Consider the following 25,786-nt stretch of genomic DNA (forward strand, 5'->3'; position numbering starts at 1 on the left):
CGCTTTGGGGCCATCTTGATCCCACCATCACACCTATATTCCAGCCAGCAGGAAGAGAAAAGAAAATGATGCCTATCGAGTTACACACATCTCTTCTACTTACATCCGAAACTAAATCATATGGCCACATCTACCCACCAAGAGGCTAGGGAATCTGAGCTCTTATAAGGCAGAAATAAGTCTTATTCAAATTCTAGTGTTCAACGCATATATCTGGCACTGTTTAACACACTGGCCACTCTGATTCTTATAATCACTGCCTTAATCATTCACAGGACAAGCATTTATCAAACACCATTCTATGTACCATTTTTAATTAAGGAGCAGACTTACTAAGGATCATTTTACTAATTTTTTTCATCACTGATCAAAACAGCTACCACCAACATTAAAATAATTAACAATAATAACTGGTTCTTCTTTCCTATAAGAGCCTCAGAGTGTTTAAATATTTGGTGGTAAATGATCTGGAATTCTCACTTCATATGAATGAACACATTTTCAACTATTATGTTTTCCTACTAGGTCAACAGACAATTTATCCCAGGTGACTCAGAGGAAAACGTTCCCTGTTCTTAAAACTTATCTTACAGCATTAAAACTTGAAAAACACTATAAAACTAAAACAAACATAAGAGCCAACTTGTTGTTTCTGTCTATTTAAGAAGAAAAACAAGTAACTATTAACAATTCTGTGCATTCATTTGGAACGCAAATGCCTGTCCCTCAGTAAGTGATTACAAAATTTAAAAGGCAACAGATCAGTCTTTTTATTCAAAATCAAAAGAAATATTTTCCTAAACTAAATGAAAGGTAGGAAGAGAATTCTGATAAAGTAGTTAAACCATAAGATAAAAATAAATTCCCCTAAGGCATGTGGTTTTACGAATAATGAAGCCATTTTCATTTGTTTACTAGATATAATACAGGTTTGTCCCTTGGGATGCTATTTTAACAGAACATAGTAATTTCTGCCATTTGTCCTTTTCAAACTTGCAAAATGAAGAGAAAGAAAAATTACCTAATTATACTAGATCAAACGATTTATACTACTTTGTTTAAACTGGAACTATTAGAAATTTCTAAGAAAGGCAAAAATAAAAATACCACAGTAACCTGATGACTCCTAGAAAATTACTACTGGCAAAGTTGAGAAAGAATTTAAAGCTTGCTTTGCACACCAATGGGCCTTCTTCCTTTCTCCCAACATATATTTATTATTCTACATCATTGCCTAAGACACTTTCTGTTGAATGTGATCCTCACAAAAACATCAGGGAATTGTCTCCTGTTGGGCTCTGGTAGTTAGGCATTAGAAAGGTAAAATATTCCTTTAAAAAGCATACAAAATAGCTCAATAGGTTGTTCATGGCTTGCTATCGGCAAGCTTGAGCATCACAGATTTAAAGCAACGTCAAATTTCTTTACAGTCAAAGATATAGTTGAAAATTTCCATGTTTATCATCTTTCACTTCCGACTATTTATCCATTTATATTTCCTGAACCATTTGCAATATGTATACAAACAAAACTAAGAAACAAGCCTATTATGTTGCTTACAGTGGCATCTACTTCCTGCTCCCTTCCTGGGGTAGAGAGAGCTGCCTGCCATTTTAAATAAATATATTAATAATGTAGCTATTTTTAAAAGTTCCCTACAGAGTGGTTGCTTTAAAGCGGTAAACAGAACCCTCTAGTTCCACAATGTGGATGTTTTGGGTGTAGGTTCAAATTCATATCTAAACAGAGCTGCACATAACAATTTTAATTATTAACATTACTCTCCTACTAGTGACATGTGATCTTCAAAAAAAAAAAAAGCATGTGTTAAGACTGTTCAGTTGCAAAAATATAGAAAGAAATTTGGCTCAATTGTATTATATTGACTGCTATTTAAATTTATCATGACATCAGTGTGATTTAAGTTTCTCAAAAGGATGGAGATTAAACAACACCATAATTTTACAATTCTAGTCAAAATTTTATTAAGGAAAGCACTCATGGCATTAGTCACTTAATGCTTATAACCATTCGGAACAATTTTTAAATGGAAGTATCAGATTTCCCTCAGATTAATTAATATGACCTCCCCTGATGGACATTTTATTTTATGGTCATAAATTCCAACTGCTTTTGGGTTGCTCACATTTTACAGGATTTAAGAATGTCTGAAATCATGGGTGTATGAGTGTGTAAATGTGGGGCATTTGTTCATTTGTAAGCTAAAAGGGAGATTAATAAATTTTTCTAGCATGTCATAAAAGCTGTATAACTGCAACCTTCATTAAAGTCAAAGACTTCATTTGAGCTTGTATTAGTCAGAAGCAATGTTTTCCTTTTCCAACTATCTATTCTTAGGTAAAGTCTATTGTTTGGAATACATCCAAAATAACAAGCGGCATCTTGGTTCGTACTTCTTAGAAATGTTAAAATGCTAGCAATAATACAGCAATCACAGGACTAAATATCCACCATGGGAATAATGCCCAGACCATAGAAAATATTAGCCTTTTCTGACAAGGCTGTGGAAGGAAAACACAATAGAGCACAGATTTGCAATAAAAAAGTCATTCTGATATTATGTGTCAGTTGCCCTAACCACTTACATTACTGGAAAGCACCCATAATAAAACTCAAGAGCTAAAAAGAACGATTATAAAGCCACTGAAATTAGAGAGGAATTAAACAAAAAAGTCAAAACTGACAGATCCGTTATTATGGGAACACTCTAATGGGACTTTACTGATACTCAAAGATGTTTAAAGCAACTCCAAAATAAAAAAAGAATTCTGTACTTTCCACATAGTACATATTTAAAAAAAAAATAAGTTAATCACCTTGACAATTGTTGGTCATTCTTTTAATACATGAAGAAATGGAAGAACTACTGAGAACAATGACAGGATGATAACCTAAAATAATATTTACATGTAGTCAAAAACCATCTTCAAAGTGAAGTGTGACTCTGACTAAATTTTTTGTACCATCTATGTAACTTCTATGCTCTATTGCCGATTACCAAGGTCCCAAAAGGGAAAAGAAAAACCTTCTACCAAGTGAACAATGCCAGGGCTAGGGTATGGTGACAAAGGCTTTCATCTTGAGTGCAAAATTTAAAACTCAGCATCAAGATAGAGAAATTAACACACTATTTTTAAAAATCCAAGTTAAAACAAAATAATATTTAAATAAAGATAGGATCAGTATCACTGACTTCCTTTTGCCTTAGACCACAGTATGGCTCAGCACAAGGAGTGTTATTTATTTTGATATTTGGTTCATTATGGATTTTTTGCATTAACTTTATTTTTAAAATATTGCCTAGCATGTAATTTATCTTACTACTGAGTTTTTGGCACTAACCTTCTCCACCTCGTAATATTTTGTGCTCAAGGCAATATACCCTCTTGATAGCTCCATGGATGAGCACCCCTCTTTGTCAGATATTTAATTATATTATCTCTAATTCTCTCAAGAACCCTTCAAAGTAAGTATAGGTCTCCCAATTTGTGACTGAGGAAAATGAGTCTCTGAGAGTGCAGTGACTTGCTCCTAACACAGGCCCCCAGTAAATATTGGTTGGATAATAATGACAAAGCCAGTAAGTGGAGACTTGGACTTTAACCCAACTGTATGTCCCTCCAGCTCAGTTATCACCAACTCCAAGAAGCCATTTTTAAACCTCTCTTCATTTTCCAGTAACAACTCTGGTGAGCAAGATTCTAACATGACGCTCATGATCTCTGCCCCCGGAGAATCCTGTGATTATGGCAAAAGGGTGTAGACCTGATCACATGAGCTCTTCAGAAGCAAGAAGTTTTCTCTGGCTGATGATAGAAGGGATATCAGAAAGATTCAAAGTACCAGGGGACTTGACACACCACTACTGGCTTTAAAGATGGAGGGAGCCTCATTTGAAGGAATGTGGGTGACCTCTAGGAACAGAGAGTGACCGACCACCAGCTGACAGCAAGAAAATGAGAGCCTCTGACCTACAACCACAAGGAACTGGATTCGGCTGACAACCTGAATGTGCTTGGAAACACATCTCTCCCCAAGCCTTCAGGTAAAAGCCTAGGTGATACCTGGACTTAATCCTTGTTAGATCCCAAGCAGAGAACACAACCAAGCCTGCTCAGACTTATGGTAACTGTTTACATGGCAATAGAAAACTTATATATCAACCACTGCATAACATCACAATATCACAAAGCACAATTATCTGTTCATCTGAGCTCCTTCTTATCAAAAGACTAGGGATTTACCCACACACCTTGGTGTGACTTGCCCAAGGCCAGACTCATTCTATGCACTCAGCTGACATTGAAGAACTGAATGAGTGCGTACGCTAGTTCTTTATTAAAATTGTAAGACAGTGACAGCAATGACGAGGAGGAAGCAACCTGCATCTGACCTGGGCCTCAGTGAATATTCGTGGGCTAAAATTTGCCATTTTATATCCTGGTATGCAACTGAAGGAACACACAGTTTTAAAGACCAGTTCCATGACTATGTAAACTTGAGATATTTCCTTGGATATATGCTCAGCCTCACTGTATAATCTACAAAGAACTACACAAGTTTACACACAGAATGCCTTTGGCATTATATCTTCCACAAAGAAGACAGACAAAATCTCCTTCATGTCACCATGTTTCTTACTTCTCTGGACTCCAACTGCCCTGTCTTCCAGCTTCTTCTTTGCTATTGGCATAACAGTCAAAATCATAATCTCTTAGAAAACTTCCCTCAAAACAACTTCTACCTTCTAAGAGGGATATACTCAAAGGCATGTCATTTACCAGAAGAAAAAATATCAAGTAAGACTAATCACTTAGATTGACTGCCTGTAAATACTTCCTAGAAAGGTATATTAACCCCCCTCACGCGCACACACACACACACACACACACACACACACACACACACACACAAAAGAAGAAAACTGAAATCACTGAACAAGCTGCTAACTGTGGACTTCACAACCCTAAACTCTGCACAAGGAGGGAGCTGGCATGCACACGGTATGTTTATTCATCTGTGAATCCCATTAATCAGAATTTTATTACCTAGTAACACAGTAGGTACTCAATACATGTCTACTGAACTGAAATAGCACTAAAATCTGTGATGACTTTTGGTATCCTTAAACCTACATGCTACCCTCACCTCACAGCAAGGAATTCCTTACAATTCAACAGACTTAAATGATCTTATCCCATATCCATCCTTTCTTAATTGCATACTTTCCATTATTCAACTTGCTTTAACTGTATAAATATAAGCAAAATGAACAGGGAAAGTATTTTGAAGAAAATAAAGAGATTCTTTCTAAAAATGATGAAAATTTAAAAATTCTTAAAAGTTTTCTTCTATATTAATTGATGCCTTTAATTGCTTTAATTATGTGAATACAGCCCACTGACATCTCACAGTGATGCTGATATTAGTATCCATGCTTTGGAACTCCTTCCAAAAGGGTCCTGTTAGGGCAATTAACCCTGTTCAGATGGCACCCAAGAGGAAACTACGTTTTATCAGTTTCTAAGCTCCAGCGAACAGTGTTTTGCGTAGGTCCTGGAATATTCCAAATTAGAACTATAAAATTAGTTAATTGTGTGACCTACAGAAATACAGCTAACCCATGCTTCCACACAGCTGGAAATCTGAATTAGTCCTCATCTGTCTGTGTGTAACTACTGTGTTCATTGTTCATTGAGCCTTAAAAGATCATGAGAACCAAAGTGCAGGGAGGATAGCTGTTCTTCCAGAAAACAGTAGCCTGGGGTGAGAGGGGGTGGGGAGGGGGAGGGGGAGAAGCCCCATTGAGACATTTACTCTGACAAGAATCTGTATAAAAATTGATAGTAAAGCCTGATACAGAATTTTAAATTTCCAGAACCAGAGTCAATTTGAAATTGCTTTTGGTAAAGAAGGCTGAACAATTTTTTTTTTTTAATACATATAGGACTAATTCTGAAGTTTAACACCAGCAAGACACTTGAACCATTCCTAGGTTCCAACAACATCAGCTGAAATCACGACCAGATAAATCCTCATCATTCTCCCACCCAAACCTTTTCCAAGCAGTTATGAAAATGAGGAGGGGAAGCAGAGGAGGCAAGGAACAAGGAGAAAAAGGGGCAGCCCTCATGACTTACAAATTAGGTAAACTTCCTATTAATCAAGAATTGGCTCTATGTTGTTTCTGCATATATTAGCGTGATCCGAGAACTAAAGCAGAGCCATTTAGTCATTTATTACATAAACCACTCCTTACAAAATAGGACCTCGCCAGCTACACACTTCCTTGGTTTACCAGTTCCTGATTACACAGCAATCTCACTGCAGTGCGCACACACATAACTAAACTGTTTATGTAAGACATTACTTGCACTAAATCCTACATGTTATTTTTCTTGACTTTGCCCAAAAAAAGGGCCTGTTATTTATACGAAAGCCTAAAACTTCAACAAATTGATAAGTAAACAAATTAATGTACATATGAAGTATTTAAATGCAGGCCTCTGATGCCTGGAGTTTAGTTAAGAGCAAACTGCTATAAATTTTTAGCCAAAAATTCCCACTGTTCTAAAATTTGTATATGGCCTACTAAATACTTCTCATAAATTATGTCCTGACAGCATGTTATTTCTACTTACTGAAAATATTACTGTACTCACTAACGTATAATTTTCTTTCTTTAAAAGATGAGAAAAAACCCTGAACTCCTACATGCCAAGTCTTACCACCACACGGCTAGACACTCTGGAGCCCCATGTTGGCAACCTACGAAGTAACATTTGCTCAGTTCAGCGATAAGCTTGTTAGGTTACCCGACGCAATCTTCTGTGCTACATATTACACAGCAAATTTAAGTGGTGACAACTATCAAGGAGCGTGCTTTGCAAACTCTGAAACAATGCACATTTGTAAAGGTAGCAGCCAATATTAAATAGATTTTTTCATTTGCTGAATATATAAACACCGATAAATCTGGCACTTGATTCTAAATTCGCCAACTGTAATTACAAACACATGTGCACATTACATAGCTACAGATGCACTTAAAATAATTACCTTATTGAAGATGTCTGCTTCTCCACAAGCTACTAGAAAAAGCCGCTAGCTACTCTGAATGCAACAGTTTTCCATGTGCCAACACATTAATCAGAATAACTTATATAGTTGAAAAGACAAAATAGTTATCTCTATGCCTCACTTCTTCGTTTAACCTCCCTAGAAAATGTGAGCCACAATTTCCAAGTAGATCTCACTTTGCAAAGTGTGCCCGTTAGACTTTTAAAAGAGAAGCTGCCTGCAGTAATGCAAAGGGGACTGATGTATAGGCAGCTTTCTTTTCAGGATGGCTCCATTAAATTTATCTTCTCATTCCTCTGCTTCTGATTCTGAGATGACTTAACCACCTCACTCTTCAACTAGCACCTTCACTGAAGAATATTCATGTGCTACACAACTGTACAAAACAGGGTGGGCTAAGGGTGTTCACTTCTGTGCACATGGGTTAAAGAGAACGGTCAATAGTAGCAAGCATCTCCCGGACACCTGAAAATCTGTCTCCCCTAAAGTCAGCACTGCTCAAAGCGGACAGAGCGTTGCCAGCTGCATACCCATCACCAATTCTTTTTGAAAGGCACCTAAGTGACGAGTGGCCTTAGGGCCACCCTCTTATTATTCCAGCGCACAGATACTTACAGCAGAAGTAAAGCTCGAAGAGATGAAAAGTGGCCGTTTTGGGGAAACGCAGCTCTAAAACAGGGAGTGAATGAAGGAGGGTCTGTTTTTTATTAAAAGCCTCGTAGTACTTTTGACTTTTCAAATTAGAAGGATTATTTTAATCAAAACAAACTTTTCCTAAAAATTAAGAAAGTTAAATAATCTCAAGCCAGTTTTAAGTAATAAAGTTCCTACTGTATAATAAGCTCTGGGGGTACACAAAAGACAAAACCGAATAGGACTTCATCTCTATTAGCAATGCTCGCGCAACCAGAAGGCCAGCAGAGAACCAGGCACTCCAGTGAGGTAAGTGATGCCGGGGGCCACGGGAGCACAGGAGGGCCTGCCATTGCCAGCTACTCCAATGTGTTGTTGCAAATGCTAGAGACCATCAGGGACCGGTGGAGGAACAGCCAATGAGGTGACAAAGACCAGAGCAGATCCTTAATCACGGCTCTCAGAGCTCTGTCTCAAGAGTGTTAAAAGGTTGCACTTATGAAGGTGCCAACTTCTTGGCCTGTAGCTCGAACCCTCAGCTACAAGTTGTTCAGCTGCTTAGTATTCTGCCATTTCATTTTCTTCCTTTCTTTCTCTACTTTCTACTTCGGTGCTTTTTGGGTTTTGTTTGTTTGTTTGTTTGTTTTGATTTGTTGACTATCCTGACACCGTGGAGTTGCATTAGGGAGTGATTTCTTGCCCTCCTTCTCAGGTTTCTGGGTGAAGCCTGAATTAAAAACACATATATTTTTTTTAAAGATTTGTTTATTCTGAGAGTGAGAGAGACATGGGGTGGAGGGGCAGAGAGAGAGGGAGAGAGAAAGAATCCCAAGAAGGCTCTGCACTGTCAACACAGAGCCCGATGTGGGGCTTGAACCCACGAACTGTGAGATCACGACCTGAGCCGAAACCACGAGTCAGACACTAAATGAACTGAGCCACCCAGGTGCCCCAAAAATACATGTTTTTTTTCTAACAGGCGCCTGGGTGGCTCAGTCAGTTAAGTGTCCAACTTCAGCTCTGGTCATGATCTCGTGGTTTGTGGGTTTGAACCCCACATCAGGCTCTGTGCTGACAGCTCAGAGCATGAAGCTTGCTTCAAATTCTGTGTCTCCCTTTCTCTCTATCCCTCCCCCACTCGTGCTCCATCTCTGTCTCTCAAAAATAAATAAACGTTAAAAAAATTTAAAAAATAAAAAAAGCTTTTTTTTTTTTTTTTTTAAGTTGTGGATCCCCTGTCTTGGGAATAAGATGCCAGGCATCTCTGGAGGAGATTCTGTCACACCAATATAAGAGAATAACATAGAAAATCTGAAGACCCAAAGAGTTGGATGCAAAGGCTTTGAATAAATAGTGTAGTTTAGTCTCAGCAGAAGAAACAAATCAATACATACATTGAAAAGGATTAGAAGAAAATAGAACAAAGGGTTAAGACTGATTATATGCTTGAGGTGCTAGAATTACAATTTAATTCCTCTATTTTATTTTCTATTTTCTATAATGAAAAATAAAATAAATGTCACAAAGTGTTGTCAGGAAAGCCAACACAAAAGATCAGAATTAGAAGAGACACAAAGAAAACAGACTTCGTTATTTAACAGGTCACTCAGTTGCACATCAGGAAAGGAAAGAGGCTTCCCAAGGATACACAGCATTTCAGCAGTATGGGATAACTAACTGAGCCCAAACTCTGCCTTTGTCACTTTTTAACTATGTGACCTGGGCAAATTGCATAATATCCGGGAGCTTTACTTTCTCTATCTGTAAAATACAGGTAACAACAGAACTTTCCTATCAGGGTCACTGGGAAATGAGGAGCATTGTATATAAAGAGCCTAGGTCTATACCTGGCACTTAGGAAACATTCAAGGAATGTTGTTCGTTTGTTCGTTTGTTTGTTTTTGCTAGGTAAAAGAACCACAAGTGTCACTACCATCCCATTACCATGTGGTAGGCATGCTTCCTGCACATCTTCAGTCATCCAGGGTCTCCCCTGTGCTTTTCATCTCAATCTGTGTGCCCTTTTAACAACTGGGAACCACTTCCAGTCAACAACAGCAGAGACATCCAGAACAATTTTTCTTGACATGTTATCTTAATAAGAATCTTGTGCACTACTTGTCCCAAAATCCATAAATCATAATTTCCATTTTCTAATGCTACTTGTTCAAAAGAAAGTTAATATCCAGTACAAATAAATTCACACTTAATGTAGACACCTCCAGGTATTACAAAGATGACAGAAAATAAAAAAGTGGAAAAGTGGTGAAAAGAAAACTTATTTTGATTATACAGATTAGCAAGATCTTTTGAAAAAAATATTCTCCCCTAACCCCACTTCCAAATCTGGATGCCTTCCAAAAATATTCTCTACTGATGACTTAAAAAACAACAACAATAACAACCAACTCTTTATTAACACTTTTTTTGAACAAGGAGAGGCCTCTTGCTCTACATCTAGTTTGTAACTCCCCTTCCTGCTCTCCTCCTACTGGAAAGGAACACTCTGAGATTCTGGATAATTAATAGTAAGAGGTCTCAAAAATGTGAGGTGATCATCTCACAACTGCCTTTATCTTCCCTAACTTCCTGATGCTCTATGGTTTGCATGTATCATCTCCTGGACACTAGCAGCCCAGAGGTGTTTATTGTCTGAACATGAATATTGTCAAAGGTCATGAAGTTACTGAATATTTTTCCCAGGGAAGTACAAATGGATGCTACTATCTATGAGAAGTACAATATGAGATAATAACATCACACAATAATGGCCATATGTTCTTAGAGAGTCATACCAATCTATCGCTAAAAGATTTATGACGGAATATACCCTTGACAACTGATTAGCAGTCTCCTTCCAAGTTTCCATACAACATTTTTATGTCCTTCAAGTCTAACAAGTAGCATATTGTTATGTGACTCCTATTTAAGCCTGACAGGTAAGAGGCTCTGACTAAACAGCCAATCTCCCTTCAGTCCTCCTAAGGTAATGATAGGTTCTTTTTTTTTTTTTTTAATTTTTTTTTTCAACGTTTATTTATTTTTGGGACAGAGAGAGACAGAGCACGAACAGGGGAGGAGCAGAGAGAGAGGGAGACACAGAATCGGAAACAGGCTCCAGGCTCTGAGCCATCAGCCCAGAGCCTGATGCGGGGCTCGAACTCACGGACCGCGAGATCGTGACTTCACGGCTGAAGTCGAACGCTTAACCGACTGCGCCACCCAGGCGCCCCAATGATAGGTTCTTAAAGGACACCAGGGTACTTTCTAAGACTCCAAAATTAATAAAGGATTATTTCTGAATTTCCAGTCTACCTTGCACAGTCTCAATGCCCTACACTCAAACCTGAGTTATGTCAGGAGGAAACTGGACAATATTTTTTTTATATTATCACTCACTCTCATAACAAATTATAATAATAGTAAACTCTTATAACAAATCCAAAGGTCTTTGTATCATTTGACTGATAAGGAAGCTGGAACTCAGAGAAAAATTAAGTGACTTATCCAGGGCCTCTAAGATGTAAGTGACAACACTCAAGTGGTTACTTAGAGAAAGCCTACACTCTGCCTTTCAATGCACAGAGCAGACTAGATGTGTTTTCAGATATCCTAGGATGCTCTGTAATATACTCTAACCTGTACGTTGGTTTGGTAATGCCGAAAAGGCCATATGGATCCCATCTCTCAGAACACCTTGCACAACCACAGCTCACCAAAAGCAGCAAACTACAGTGGGAATTTTTTTTCCAAATTTTTATTTAAATTTTAGTTAGTTAACATAGAGTGCAATATTGGTTTCAGGATCCAGTGGGAATTTCTAAATAGAAACAAATGGAAACTTCCACTCCTCCAACCTTCCTCTGCCAAGGAGAACCCCTGCCTCTGAGCAACTTACCTGCACCAGTTAGTCTCAGCCTCAAACCCTCTCCTGCACCAAATTATAAGGCCTGAGGTCTAATAATTATTAGTTATAAATTTCTCTTTAATTCTGTGACTATGATCTTCCTTCACATCAGATAATGAACCACCGAGTCCTAATTCATTCATTCAGAACATATTTGATGAGTGCCTACCATATGTCAGAGTCTACAACAGGTACCACAAAGACACGATGAATAGACACCTGCCATGAAAACTCTACAGTCTTACAGATCAATCGGATGGAGCATGTTAAATTCAGACAATTACAACCTGCAGCAGAAAGTGAGGACTGCTTGTCAAAATCCACTTTGCTTCTTAAGATGGATTTTATTGACAGTCGATGAAATTGGGGGGAAAAGAACAAGAATTTTTTAATGCCACCGAAGCTAATTTTTCTTTAAAACTACTTTCCGCAGCTTAGCAAATCACATATTCTTGAGGTGGCAACATCATATGAGGCTTCACATTAGTATTTAAATCATTCTTTCACAAACAATTTTAGGGGAAAAGAAAAGCATGTAAGAAGTAGTATGTTTCCATGTGAGAATACTACTTAAATCCAAGTCCTTTGATTTTTCTTTTTTAAGTCAAACGCTGATGCATAATTCATTAGGAGAGTCTTTATAATGGCAGGAGTGGGAGAGCTGGTGAACATTTTGCAAAATATACAAAGAAAAAACCTTAGAGTTCTTCCAGAAGCAATCCAGCAAAAGTGAAACAGCCACAGAGTGCAGGAGAAAAAGTGCTGATGATGTCAGTAGACCCAGATTCAAATCCTCACTCTATCAATAACCAGAAGACAGATTTGGATAGGTCATTACCATCTTAAGATCTCAATTTCTTCAGCTCTAAAGTGAGGATATTACTGTTGCCCTATTTATACCACATAGTTCTTGTGAGAAGCCAACACGATACTGAATGGAAAAGCACTCTGAAAAAAATAGTACATCTTTATACAAATGGCCACACATATCATTACAGAAATCTTAGAAATTTTGTCCGGGCAAGGCATTAACTTTTCTATAAATGTTTAAATAGCTTGAATATTTTAATCTCTATTTCTGTCTTCTCTCACCAAAATTAACTTGGAATTTTTTTCAAAGCATGTGCTAAATCGGTCAGTTATCCTCTTACTCCACTATTTTTAGAAATTATCTCACAGTCAAATGTTGGATGCAAGGGTCTTTTTTATAGACAATAGGTTCAGTGCATAATTGCAGATCTAGTCCCTATCCAGCAGGAAGCTAACTAAAGATGACTACTTGTTGTTGTTGTTGTTGTTGTTGTTGATTTTAATATTGAAAGTGACCAAAGTAGAATTTATTTCAGCAAAGAAAAAACAAAATGAAAACATAATTGAGTTATTACAAGAAAAAGCAAATACAAAACCTTTTTACTTTCCCTGCTCCTTTGTCAAAATGCCCATGTTTTCTGGTCCATAAGGAACTGGAAAGTGTGACTTTGTCCTCTAACCAGATGGATTACACTAGTGAACCCACCCAGCAGCTGCTGTTCAGAGAGATCATGAGGAACAAGAAAGTAAAATGCTCTTCTGAAGAGTAAGTTTTATTTACCAGAAATTAAGGAGGGAGGAGGGATTGTAGCTATTTACTGAAGGTACACAGATTAAACCCAATGACTTATGTGTCCTTTCAAATTAACTCCATTTAGAAAACCTCTCATTAAATGTAATCTAATTTCAATGCATATCGGAACCACTTATATTTGTTACTCCTCTCTTGATGAGCAATTAGTTCTACTCTTGTTTTCCTTTCCTGATCTGATAGCTAAAATATAGCAGAAGTAAGAAACATTTATTAAATCTTCTTTTGCTGAGCTTTCTAGATGCACATTCATCATTCAACACCCACCCCCCCCCCACCCCCAACCCTGGCCACTGGGAGTTGGACAAGACAAATCAGACAAAAGTTAGAGCTTTTTGGTTTATTCAAGAGTCACAGTAAAATAACAAGGAGACATACAAAAGATGTTCGACAGTACGAGCCGTCAAGAAAATGTAAATCAAAACCACAATGAGATACCATATCACACACACCATTTCTTGTCATACTAGGAGGACAAGGGAAAGGATAGTAACAAGTGTTGAGGTGTGGAGAAAATGGGAAACTCCTAGATTGCTACTGGGAATGTAAATGGGTGCAGCCACTTTGTAAAACAGTCTGGCAGTCCCTCAACTGTTTAAACATAGTGTTACCACAAAACCAGCAAGTCCACTTTTAGGAATATACCCAAAAAACTAAAAGTAGGGACTCAAACAGAAACTTGTATAGGAGTGTTCATAGCAGCGCTATTCACAATAGCCAAAAGATAGAAACCCAAAAATCCATCGACTGATGAATGCCTAAATAAAATGTGGCATATTCATTCAAGGGAATATTTGGCAATAAGAAGGAATGAAGTCCCAATGCATGCTATGACATATGATGAACCTTGACAACATTTTGCTAAGTGAAAGAAGCCAGTTATAAAACATTACATATAATTCCATTTACATGCATGTGAATATGTCCCGAACTGGCAAACATATACATAAAAAGAAAGATCACTGGTTGCATCACACAGAAGGGAATGAGTATATAGGGAATGACAGCAAAAGAATATGGAATTCCTTTTTGAAGTTATTAAAATGTTCTAAGCATTGTGATGACAGTTGTACAGATCTGTGAATACATTAAAAACCTACTACTGTGTATAGATACTCAAAGGAAGTCAAATCAGGATCTCAAAGAGATCTCTGCCCTCCCATGTTTATTGCAGTATGATTCAGAATAACTAAGTGCCTTTGACAGACAAATGGATAAAGAAGATACACAGTGGAGTATTATTCCGCCATGAGAAAGCAGGAAATCCTGCTTTTTGTGAAGATGCGGATGGACCCTGAGGATATTATTCTAAGTGGAATAAGCCAGACAGAGAAAGACAAATACTGTATGATCTCACTTATTTGTGGGACCTAAAATAAGAAGAAAATCAGATGACAGAAAGAGAAAGTAAAATGGCAGCGACCAGGGGATAGGGAAGGAAATGGGGAGATGTTGGTCAAAGGGCACAGAGCTGCAGTTATGCAGGACAAATAAGTCTAGATTAAATATACAGGCATGATGACTGTGCTTAATACTGTACTGAACACTGGAAACATGCTGAAAGTGTATCTCGAGTGCGCTCACAAAAAAGTGTTAACTGTGTAAGGAGAGGATATGTTAATTAGCTTGACTACAGTAATCGTTTCACTTTATATGTACAGCTGGCCCTTGAGCAACATGGGTTTGAACTGAGATGAAGATGAACTGAGATGAGATGAAGTTTGATATCTAACTACAGTAATCATTTCACTTTATATGTACAGCTGGCCCTTGAGCAACATGGGTTTGAACTGTGCAGATCCACTTATACGCAGATTTTTTAAAAACAGTACAGTATTGTAAATGGATTTTCTCTTATGATTCCAAATAACATTTTTTCTTTAGCTTACTTTATTATAAGAATACAGTATGTGATACATATAACATAAAATATACGTGCTAATAGACTGTTTATCAGTAAGGTTTCTTCTGATCAATAGCAGGCTATCAGTAGTTAAGTTTTGGGGGAGTCAAAAGTTATACTTGGATTTTTGACTGTGCAGGGAATTGACCCTCCAACTCCTGGGTTGTTCAAAGGTCAACTGTATATCAAATCATGTTGTACAACTTAAATATATATAATCTTTATTAAAAATATATAAACATATGGAAAAAAGCTGTACACTGTACAAGCTTAATTGGGTGAATTGTATGATAGGGATAAATTGTATATCTCAGTAAAACTATTACCAAAAAAAAAAAAAAAAAAAGAAAGAAAGAAGAAAAAGTGGGGAGCAAGAAGGGCAGAAAAGATGAAATTTTAGACATCAAGTAAATCAATCACTGTATTTTAAAATTGGAATCACTTTAAAATGTTACTAAAAACATCATTTCAACAAACAACAAAAATAGCAATAAAAACTACCATTTAGCTAGCCTGTACTATTCACCATGAACTTTGCACACTGAATCTCAAACTCTCCTGGCCTTCAGATATTGTCCATTTCCATTATGCAGTTAAATAAGGGTCAAGTCATAACTTGCTTGTGGTCATACAGAAAACCAATGTAACCAGAACATGTACCCAAGCTTACCTGAAGTCTAAGCTATGCTCTTTCCCCTACATTATGACATCGTGATAAAGAGACAGAATCACATTTTCTCTACCAGGCACATGCCCAACGGCAATTACCACATGAATAATTTGGGTATACAGTAGGAAAAAGCACTCACCCAATGTCGTGGCACCTGTATTGCATGAGGTTTTCACTCATTCTTTAAACAGAGATTCCCTGAAAGTCTACAATCCGCAAAGTAAAGAGATGGCTGTTGACATTTTTTCAGTGAGTATTTTGTTCATTTTAAGTCTTTGCTTATTTACCTTGTTATTATATTTTGTAATTCAGACTTACTGATAATATAATCAACAAAAGCCATAGAAGTGTAGTAATTGCTATATACTAGCACTCAATATCCTGAATATATATGCTACAATGGAAAGGTGCTGTTTCATATTTGTAATCAACAGAATTAAACTCTCCACAATGGACAAAAAGTATAGTGTTTGCCAAATCTAAATCCTAGATCTATAAGCTTAATCTGCTCGTTGGAATCCACAACTTCAATTTGGATAGTAATAAATTGCTTAATAAACTCCAAAACTCCCAATTTCCATTTTCCTATGAAAGGTTAAATCTCTATAATCATTAAGTACAATGTAGCAAGCATACTGGTGACTGGGTGTACCTCTTCAGAAATACTCACTAAACCACATGAAATTGCTGATCTCTGACCACTCTTGACCAAAACAGCACTGTTATATGGTTCATCCTACACCTAAGAAGAACACGTTTTCTGAATTTGAGCTTAATATTCAGATTATTAGCCAAACTGTGATCTTCACAGCATTCCAAAATCTCCAACACCTGAGGCCAGGGACCTGTGTTCTAATCTGGACACTGTCACTTAGTAGATTTCAGATTATGCTCTGAGCCTCTAACAGCTCCCTTTCTGAAAGGAAATTAAACTCCTGCCTAGATTTACAGGTTGGTTGTTAGAGTGTACCAGTATAATTCAGGTTTCACAGATTTAAAGCATCGCCAAATGTAGGAAATATTAGTTTATATCTTGCTTTGCAACCTCCACAATATGAGAGAGCAGAAAGAACTTTTTTGTTTTTTAATTGGATGAGATGAAGTTTGAAATCTAACTCCACAATATACAGTCTGCGTCCTTGGGGACACTGCCTAACTGTGTTTCTTAAGTTGTCTCATCTATAAAACTGGTAATGAGGGGGCAGTCACTCTTTTGCTCCTGCTAATTGGTTCCATGCAGGAATATGAGCCTGCTGTTGTCAAATTCTTTTTAATTTGTTTTAAATTAAGAAAGCTGCAAATATGAATCTAGGAATAAAGTGTCCTAATTTTTAGGTTGTTGGCTACTAACTAACTGTTTTCTGTTTTATTCTGTTTTCCTTTGCTTTGTATTTTTTTGCAACACAATTCGGGATAAATAAAAACCTGATTTACAGCTTCAGACCTAGCGAAATGCCTGACACATTGACAGTACTAAACAATTTACTGAATGAATGCCCTTTGAATAATTAATAGAGGTCCCCTGAAGATTTCAAAGTATTTTGTGTAGCTCATTTCTTACTTTGCATTTTCGAATTGTTTCCAATTTTTTAAAGAGCTGATTTTTATTTGTTCAATTTAGGTGCCTAAATAATAAGCCTCTTAAAGCACACAATATAAAAATGATCCTTTGTTACCCTTGCAAGTAAAAACAGCAAACAGATAATACATTTGTCTTGCAGGCAGGTTCACAATGTGGTGAAGAATTCCATCACTAACAGCTTGAAGGCCCTCAACTTCCAGGCTGGAAGTGATACACTTCTCCCTCATGAACACAAACAGCCCAGCCGTCTAAATCTCCCTCTCGTCTTCCTCTTCAGATTTGTGAGACTTTAAATGTGAAGATATTTATTTCTGTTCTGCAGGGCCAGGTAAATACTATCTCCTCTCTACATATATCTCCTTCCCTCTGCCACCCTGCCTCAACAAATTGTGTAAAAAGCAATGCTTGTATGTGAGAAGCAGAAAAGGCATATGGGCATTTCAATCACAAAGTTTTAGTTTTATGTGTCAACCTTATCGTTTTCTATTTAATAAACCAATCAGCATATGGTACCATAGTGCACAGCCTTATAGACATTCTACTTAGATTTGGTGATAAATCCAGGTACCTACCACACATCTGCCCCCACATTTAACTGACACTCACAGAAACAATTTACAAATATCCCAATGCATCCAAATATGAATGCTCCACTAATACTTGACAAGTGTCCACTAATGCTGATAATAGCATCATTATCATTTCTAATCTGCCACCAGCAATCAGTGCCATTCTTTGATGACACAAATAAGAACAGAGGATTAGAAATGAAGGCTTGCTCCTCAGAACACAGTATGAAAACTCAAACATCAAGCTGACATTTTGCCCAAACATGTACCAGATTTCCCAAAGATTAACCAGAAAAGTCTTTGTTGCATTCAAAATTGGATTTACTTGACCAAAAGGAAAAAAAAAAAAAGATTTAGACAGCAAGGTTTGTAAAACAAAGCAGAAGAAGCAAAACACCATTATCTCTCTTCTTTTACATTTTATACAACATTGGATGATTGGAGATACTACTTCATAATGAAAAATATAAAAGTAAATGATGATCATGTGACAGAACTAAGAGGTGAAGAGAGGAGGAAGGACTTGGGTTCTGTTGCCATTATCTGCTTCTAAAGGTATCATAGCAAATATGGATACAAGGAATCCTTTTCATGGCCTATAACAAAATGGGAACTTTCTAAACAAGGTTGTACCCGACCTATATTCAGATCCCATGAACCAAAACGTAAAACCAAGGCAATACGCAGAGGAGCAATCCTATATAGAACCTCCCTTGTGTCTATGAGGGAAGACTCAGAGCCCCACTGAGTTACTTATAATATCTAATTTTAGAATGCCAGTGACAGGAGAATGTTTTAATTATCTTCTTTTTGTTGTTGTTGCTTAATTCCTCATCCCTAACACAGTTTCTGAATGCAGAAGGAAGAGAAGGAGCAAACGAGAGCAGGCAGCAGGCAGAAGACAGCTTAGTCATCTTGCCCTGTATCCCAAAGGAGCTTCGAACCAGCAAGGTGCAAGCAGGAACAGAAAAATGCTTCACGGACAGTAGTAATCAAGCAAAAACTGAAAGATTGGCATAAAAAAACAAATACTTTTTTTTTTAAGTCACAGGCACAATTTTCAGGGTGCCAGGAAGCACTTGAACATGCCTTGCTTTCTTTAAAAGCATTTTTCTATTATAGCCCAAGTGAAAACAACAGCTAAAATAAAACATTTATAATGATCCCAACCCCGAACACTATTTTTTACAACTTTATCGAGTTTTATATCATAAAATTCACCCGTTTCAAGTGCACAATTCAATGATTCTTAGTAAATTTACTGAGTGGTACAACTATCACCATAATCAGTGTTAGAGTATTTTCATGACCCTAATAAGATCTCTAACGTGTATTTACATCCACCCCCATTCCCACTCTCAGGAAACCACTATTCTCCTTTCTCTTTTCTCTACCAATCTGCCTTTTCTGGGCATTTCATATAAACGGAATTACAGGATACTCCACCACTTTCTAAATATGTAACGTTAGTGAAGTCACTGAACTTTGCTATGACTCATTTTTCTCACAATAATCATACCTACACCTCACAGAGCTATTCTAAGGAATAAATGAGATCATCTATGTGAAGTGCTTAGAACCCTGGCTGGCACACATTGAGTGCACAATACACTAATTGTAAAGTAGGTAAGACCCGACCCCTGTTTTCTGGAAACTCCTCCACAGTTCCTATGCCAGTGGACCCTCAAATTCAACATGTCCCAAACCAAACTCTATAGCCTTCCCTTCAATACTGCTTTCCTCCTATGTCCCTTCACACAGGAAATACTAAAAGTATCCACAATCCTTCAGAAATTTCAACAAATTCCTAAACTTTCTCACCCATTGTCTCTCCAATCTTCATGTTCTAGAATCTTCTTTACTCCCTCAAATTTGCTTCCTTCTCCTAATCCCCTCAGCTTTAGTTACAACTCTCAATGTTTCCCCTTATTTAGTTCGAAAGCTTCCTACCTGTTCTGCCTTCAACTGGCTCTTCTGGTCTATCCATCCTATTTCCATCAGAGGATTCGATCTTAAAATCCAAGCCTGATCATTTCTCTCCTTCAAGGGCTCCCCGCTAGCTTTCAGCTTAGCTCCTTAGCTTGTCACCCAGGGCCCATCACAAACTCCTTTCTCCTTGCTTCTGTAAGTTCCATCTCTGGCAGGTCTCCAGAATACATCCTTGAGACTGGTCATTCTGAACAACCTGTAGTTTTCTGAATGTGTGAGCCAGTCTTCGGGCTTCCGGCGAGCGAGTCAATCCACAGCATCTCCACCACTGTCATTCCCCTTTCCCAAATTGTAGCTTGAGTATCACTCTATTTAGCAGATTACCTGGGCCACGTAGCAGAATTTAGAGGTGCCTCTGCTATGCAGAGCTAAATGAGATAATATGCAAAAAGAAGCTCTCAAAGTGCCATCAACTCTGTGAGGCTCAATGAGATGCCTCCTCTTGAGCCCATGTTCAGCATCACCTGAATTGGGGAGGGAAGAGAGGGGAGAGTGGAAATGGCAGAGAGGAAGGAATGACAGGATCTGAAAGGACTGGAAGGGAAGAGAAAAAATGGAAGAAGATAAAGGCTGCTCTCTGAGGACAAAGCACGAAAAATAAAGAGGAAGAAAGGGTAGGACCCACATCTTGCAGGAAAGGTTTTTCCTTTTTGGGCATGAGCCTTTAATAAAAATGTGAACCCTTTCTTTTACTTTTATCTACCTGTGATGATAATCATACAATTTTTCTTTCTATTCTTCTTTATCTGAAACACTACCACTCACAGTGATTCTAGCTCTAATGTGGAGGAAAAATTTACACACTTCCATCTGCTGGAGACAACATTTCATTTCCTTTCTAAAGCATTCTCCACATTTACTGTCAATCAACCAAGAGTTACTTTTCAGGTTTTCCATCTGTTTTCATTTTTTTCTTTTCTTTCATCAGAATCCATGGAAAACGAGACTTATTTCAGTATGCCATAAATATCAAGGATATTTGGGTGAAAGAATCAGAGTTAAAAGAGGTATTAGAGATTATCCAAATCGGCAGTTTCCAACATTTTCTCCACAGATCGCTTTAAGTGTATCCACTGTTCTCCACCCAAGCCTAGCTTTCCAAAAGTTGCTATGCCTAACTTTGTCTTTTCACAATGTATTTTCCCATTTTACTAATCAAAAGTCAAAGCTAATAATCAGATTTTCTGAACATAAACTACCCAGTCCTACCCTTGAGGTTATAAAATTATTGATCAAAATCCAAGACAAAACAAACAAAATCTCAACATTTTGTTAGCTTATATGATCCTGTACTGGAAAAGAATAAGCTCCAGGGTTTTGTTTTGTTTTTTAATTTTTTTTTTTAATCTTTATGTATTTTTGAGAGAGTGAGAAAGAGACAGAGTGAGAGCAGGGGAGGAAGAGAGGGAGGGAGACACAGAATCCGAAGCAGGCTCCAGGCTCTGAGCTGTCAGCACAGAGCTCGATGCGGGGCTTGAACCCACGAACCATGAGATCATGACCTGAGCCAAAGTCGGACACTTAACCGACTAAGCCACCCAGGCGCCCCATTAACAGAAGTCAATGATGGACTCTCACTATGAACTTCCATGTCCCTTCCTAGGCTTCCAGCTACTCACCCCAGCCAAACTCCTCCAGTTTAGAGAGGTAAAAGTCCAAAAAATATTATACCTCTACACTCCCAATGACCTTTATTTTTTGCCTTCTTTCTTCGTAGCATCTTAATAAATGCCTTCTTGTCCTACCAGGGGCTCTCATCCTGATGCACAGAAAGAATTTAAGGAGCCCATGCACTTAGATGGGGAAAAAAAAGTACAGCTTAGTTTTCTAGTCCTCAAGATATTTAGGATTACCTTTAATTATGAATAAAGGCAGCAAACCATGCAGTGACACCATGCAGATTCACAGACACTTTTCTATCACAGTGCAGTTGTTGCAAATTTCTCAAAAAAAAAAAAAATCATTTACACTCATCATTACTTTGATATTATGGCAGCTAATGGATCGGCCACTTGATTGTTACTAAATCAATTAATAAAGAAGAATGTGTATTACTACAATTAACTAGGGTTTTAGTATTTTGATAATTATATCTCGACTTTTTTGGCTTCTATGTTCTGTTTTATGCATTCAAGACAATTTGGGGGGGAAGAAGTCCATTGGTTTTCCCAGATGGCCAAAGGGATCCATGGCCCAAAGAAAGCTGCTTTAAAAGCAAAATTGCCTCAGATTCATCTCTTGTCTATGCTGCAATGACCAAGATGGGGAAATACAAGTAAATACTTGCTGAAGTAAAGGTGCAAGCTCACACAGTTCCCAGGAAAAACACAGGATTCAAACTCAGATCTCCTGATCTCTCGTCTATTCCAGTACTTTAATGGACTGGGGTCAAGAGCCTAAGCCCCAGAGACACACTTGTGTGGGTTCAAATCCAATTCATCATTTAATGGCTCAATGACCTTAAGGCAAGTTACTTAACCTCACAGAGCCCATGTCCTCATTCAAAGTAAGTGCTTTACCGGGTTGAGAGGATTAGCTGAAAATAAATACACAAAGAACTCACTGTATTTTGCACATAATTATTAAAAGGACACAACAATCTACTGCATGCCTAATTATTATTTTTGTGGAGTTTTTCACGATACTATTCGTATTTTCATACAGCTTTACCATTTTCTAAAACTCCTCAGAACGGACTTTATTCTCAAATGAACTCGTGGCCCAGGAAGATCTGAGCTGGGAGCCAGAGCAGCCTCTCCCTGGTTCTTCCTTCCATCTTCAAAGTACTGCATCAGAAACCTCACTAATAAGTCCATCTCTGAACCTCACCACATTAAGTCATACCACTTCCTCCTGCGTCACAGACTAGGAGTCTGGGGTTCTCTCTTGTCCAGCAAGGGAGCAGATGCAGAATTCAGTATGAGAGAGGCTAATGTCCGAGAAGAGACAAGAGCCCCAAACAGGGGTTTTGTCTCTGTATTTATTGAGCTCATAAGATATTACCCACACGGTAAACATGAAGAAAACAAGGTCTTACACACATGAACATGGAGAAAACAGACAGTAATCATTAACCTGTACGTGTAAGAAGGGCCTGGAGCACAAATGGAGTTTGTGATCAAAGTACAATAGTATATTGGCATCAGATGGAAAGTACTCATGATCCTATTACAATATCTCAGTGTGGTGGCAGCTTTTCACCCTAAGCTTTTTTCTAACCCATTTATGTAAGCAGAACCTATTTCTCCGCACTCCTGCCCTCATTATCTGCTAAGCCAACCATCGTCATCCTGAGCAGCCTGATTTTTTTTTTCAATCTACCATCATCCATGCTGAGGACACATGTAAAACTCTGCAGTCACAGTTTTGAGTTCCACCAACCTAACGACCTGATATTTCCTCCATGAATCCTTTTCCAGTCTCTCCAGAGGTAATCTAATTCTTCTTACAGGCCCCCACTGGGTATTCTCATACCTCAGCAAAGTGTTCATTCAGGTAGGAAACCAAAATATATGATGACTGACCAGGTTTTTGAGGTCCTTGAGACCAGAGAACATATGATTCATCATTTGCATGCCATTCCACTCACATAGTGCCTGGCATATTAGAGCAAACAATGCATATGAAGCTGAAGTGGATTTCATGCTCATAACAACACTATGAGATCAGGAATTACAGTCTTGTTCAGAGGTGAGCAAACCCTGGTTCAGACGAGTCACTGATAGGCCCATTATAATACGGCCAGAGTGAAAACTTAAAGAATATTCTCAAGGGCATCCATTAGTCAATGATCCATCCTACTTGATTTCCCCTGGAGAAATAAAATATATGCCTTCTAAATGTTCCTGTTTTTAAATTCATTACTCATTTATCACATTCATAATAATCATAATTTATTCAGATTGAGATTTAGGTCCACAACAGGTAACGTGGAAGTGACTTGAGATGGAAATACTGAGCTGCCTGGAAGAGACAGAAGCATCCTTGCAGAAGCAAGAACCCAGGTCTCAGCTCGTTTATAGCAATCACCCTGGACTAAGCAAAAAAGATCAACTATGACAGCCAGACCTAAGAGAGCTACTAGAGGGAGACTGTCATGTACTTTGAACCACTGTAGAAGAAAACAGGGCATCCATGTTGGAAGCCATGCTTTCCTAGGTGACAGTTCAAAGTGGTCAATGTGATTAGAACAGAGCCAATAAGATGTGTAGATTCAGACCTGAACCCCTGCCAGAGGCGAACTGTGTCTCGATTGATCACACAGCACCAAGCAAAACCTTTAAACCTAAAATGTGAATTGGAATGGAAACTTCAATATAAACACTGATTTTATGGCTATGATTTCAGCAGTATACATTTTCCTATTACACCCATAAACTATTTCACTGATATCAAAATACCTCCAAGCCTTACATAATGTAAGTGCTGCCTGGACACGTTCACATATCTCCCTATCTTTGGCTCACAGCAACATCAGCAATTCACAACTTGCATATCGAAAGAACTACAGAATTACAACAGGCCCAGAAGTGCCGCCAACAAATTTACTGCCTCTGTGTTATTTGTAAATTGATTGTTTCTTCTTTGGCTTCTGGCAAGCAGAGAACTGCATGTAAATGCATATAGATTACATACCTACTCATAAAATTTAACATTAGGATTGAACTTTCCCCAAACTCAGAATATCATGATACCTTTTAAACAAGTATTATAATATATGTTTGATTTACTGTGTCTCCTCTAGCTCATTTTTTGTAAATTGATTACATTACCTCCGGGTCAAAACCTTTCTACCTAAACGTCTGCTTTTACAATGTTTACCACCTGGTTTATGAATTAAGAATTTTTAATAGGCTCTTATTGGAAATCAAAATAAGATGTGCTTTTTTGGCATTGTTTTTAAGTAGAACAGACAGTTGGTTAAAACGTATTCCAGTTATTTATCAGGCCTTATAACTTCATCTCATATGCATATATAATTAGTTGTTTTTCAAATTCATTATTAAAAATAATACCAAAGGCAGAATTTTCCATTCAATAAAGATGAATTTGAGGTACAAATTTTGAAAAGCCAGGGACTACTAGTTTGTAAAACTCACATTTAACCCTGTAAGTTAACCCCATAAGTTAACAATACTCCTGAAAAGCAGAAGAAATCAGCCACAATCCTGTAGTAGGCAATCCTGGTCCTGACACCAATTTTTCTATCAGAGGACAACCATATCCAAACTGAAACCATCCTACAAATGGGGACTCTCAAAGAGTGCGGAAGATGGCAATCCAGTTCAAAGCAAAAAAACATACGGCCTTTTTCTTTGCCAATAAGGAAAAAAAAAAAAAAAAAAAAAAAAAACACCCTCCTATCACGGCAGTGCATTCTTGAACACATTTTATCAAGGGTGCCTCCTGGGGAGCCCAAAGAAGAAAAAAGCATCAAGACGAGGCTGTCGACAACCAAGCAATGATGCAGAGTCACTTTGCAGGTGTCAAAACCTCAATCACAGAAAATCAGGACCAGTGGGCAGACCACATGGGAATATGGATACCAGAAGAATACCAAACAGCTGCTCAGCAATGAGCTAAAGCAAGGCAGATACCCAGGGGGAGGTCAAGCAAAAACACTTGGAGAGCACATTGAAGCAGAGACTGAAACAATGTAACAAAGCAGCAGACAGCTGGGCAACAACTGCTTGCAAACACAGGCTTGGGGCTACAGATGCAGGGGGGCCAGGTTTCCAAACAGCTACACAAGCATCCCAGAGGCCTCCACTCGGAGGGGAAGCAGCAGGCACTTCCTGCAGGCCAAACATG

The 25,786-nt window shown here is 38.0% G+C and overlaps 1 protein-coding gene and 1 long non-coding RNA gene across 3 annotated transcripts in view; one reads left to right on the top strand and one right to left on the bottom strand.

Annotated features, from left to right (window-relative positions):
• The window catches only part of TMTC2 (transmembrane O-mannosyltransferase targeting cadherins 2), a 411,733-nt gene that overhangs the window by 367,963 nt on the left and 17,984 nt on the right, over window positions 1-25,786 (bottom strand). The window lies entirely within an intron of this gene.
• LOC121040678 (uncharacterized) lies at window positions 15,565-19,149 on the top strand. Its single transcript, XR_005795403.1, has 2 exons — window positions 15,565-16,084; window positions 17,557-19,149. It is a non-coding gene; the product is annotated as an uncharacterized LOC121040678 (long non-coding RNA).

Source organism: Herpailurus yagouaroundi, unplaced genomic scaffold (assembly GCF_014898765.1).
Source record: "Herpailurus yagouaroundi ecotype Mexico unplaced genomic scaffold, PumYag 182, whole genome shotgun sequence".
NCBI classification, from domain to species: domain Eukaryota; kingdom Metazoa; phylum Chordata; class Mammalia; order Carnivora; family Felidae; genus Herpailurus; species Herpailurus yagouaroundi.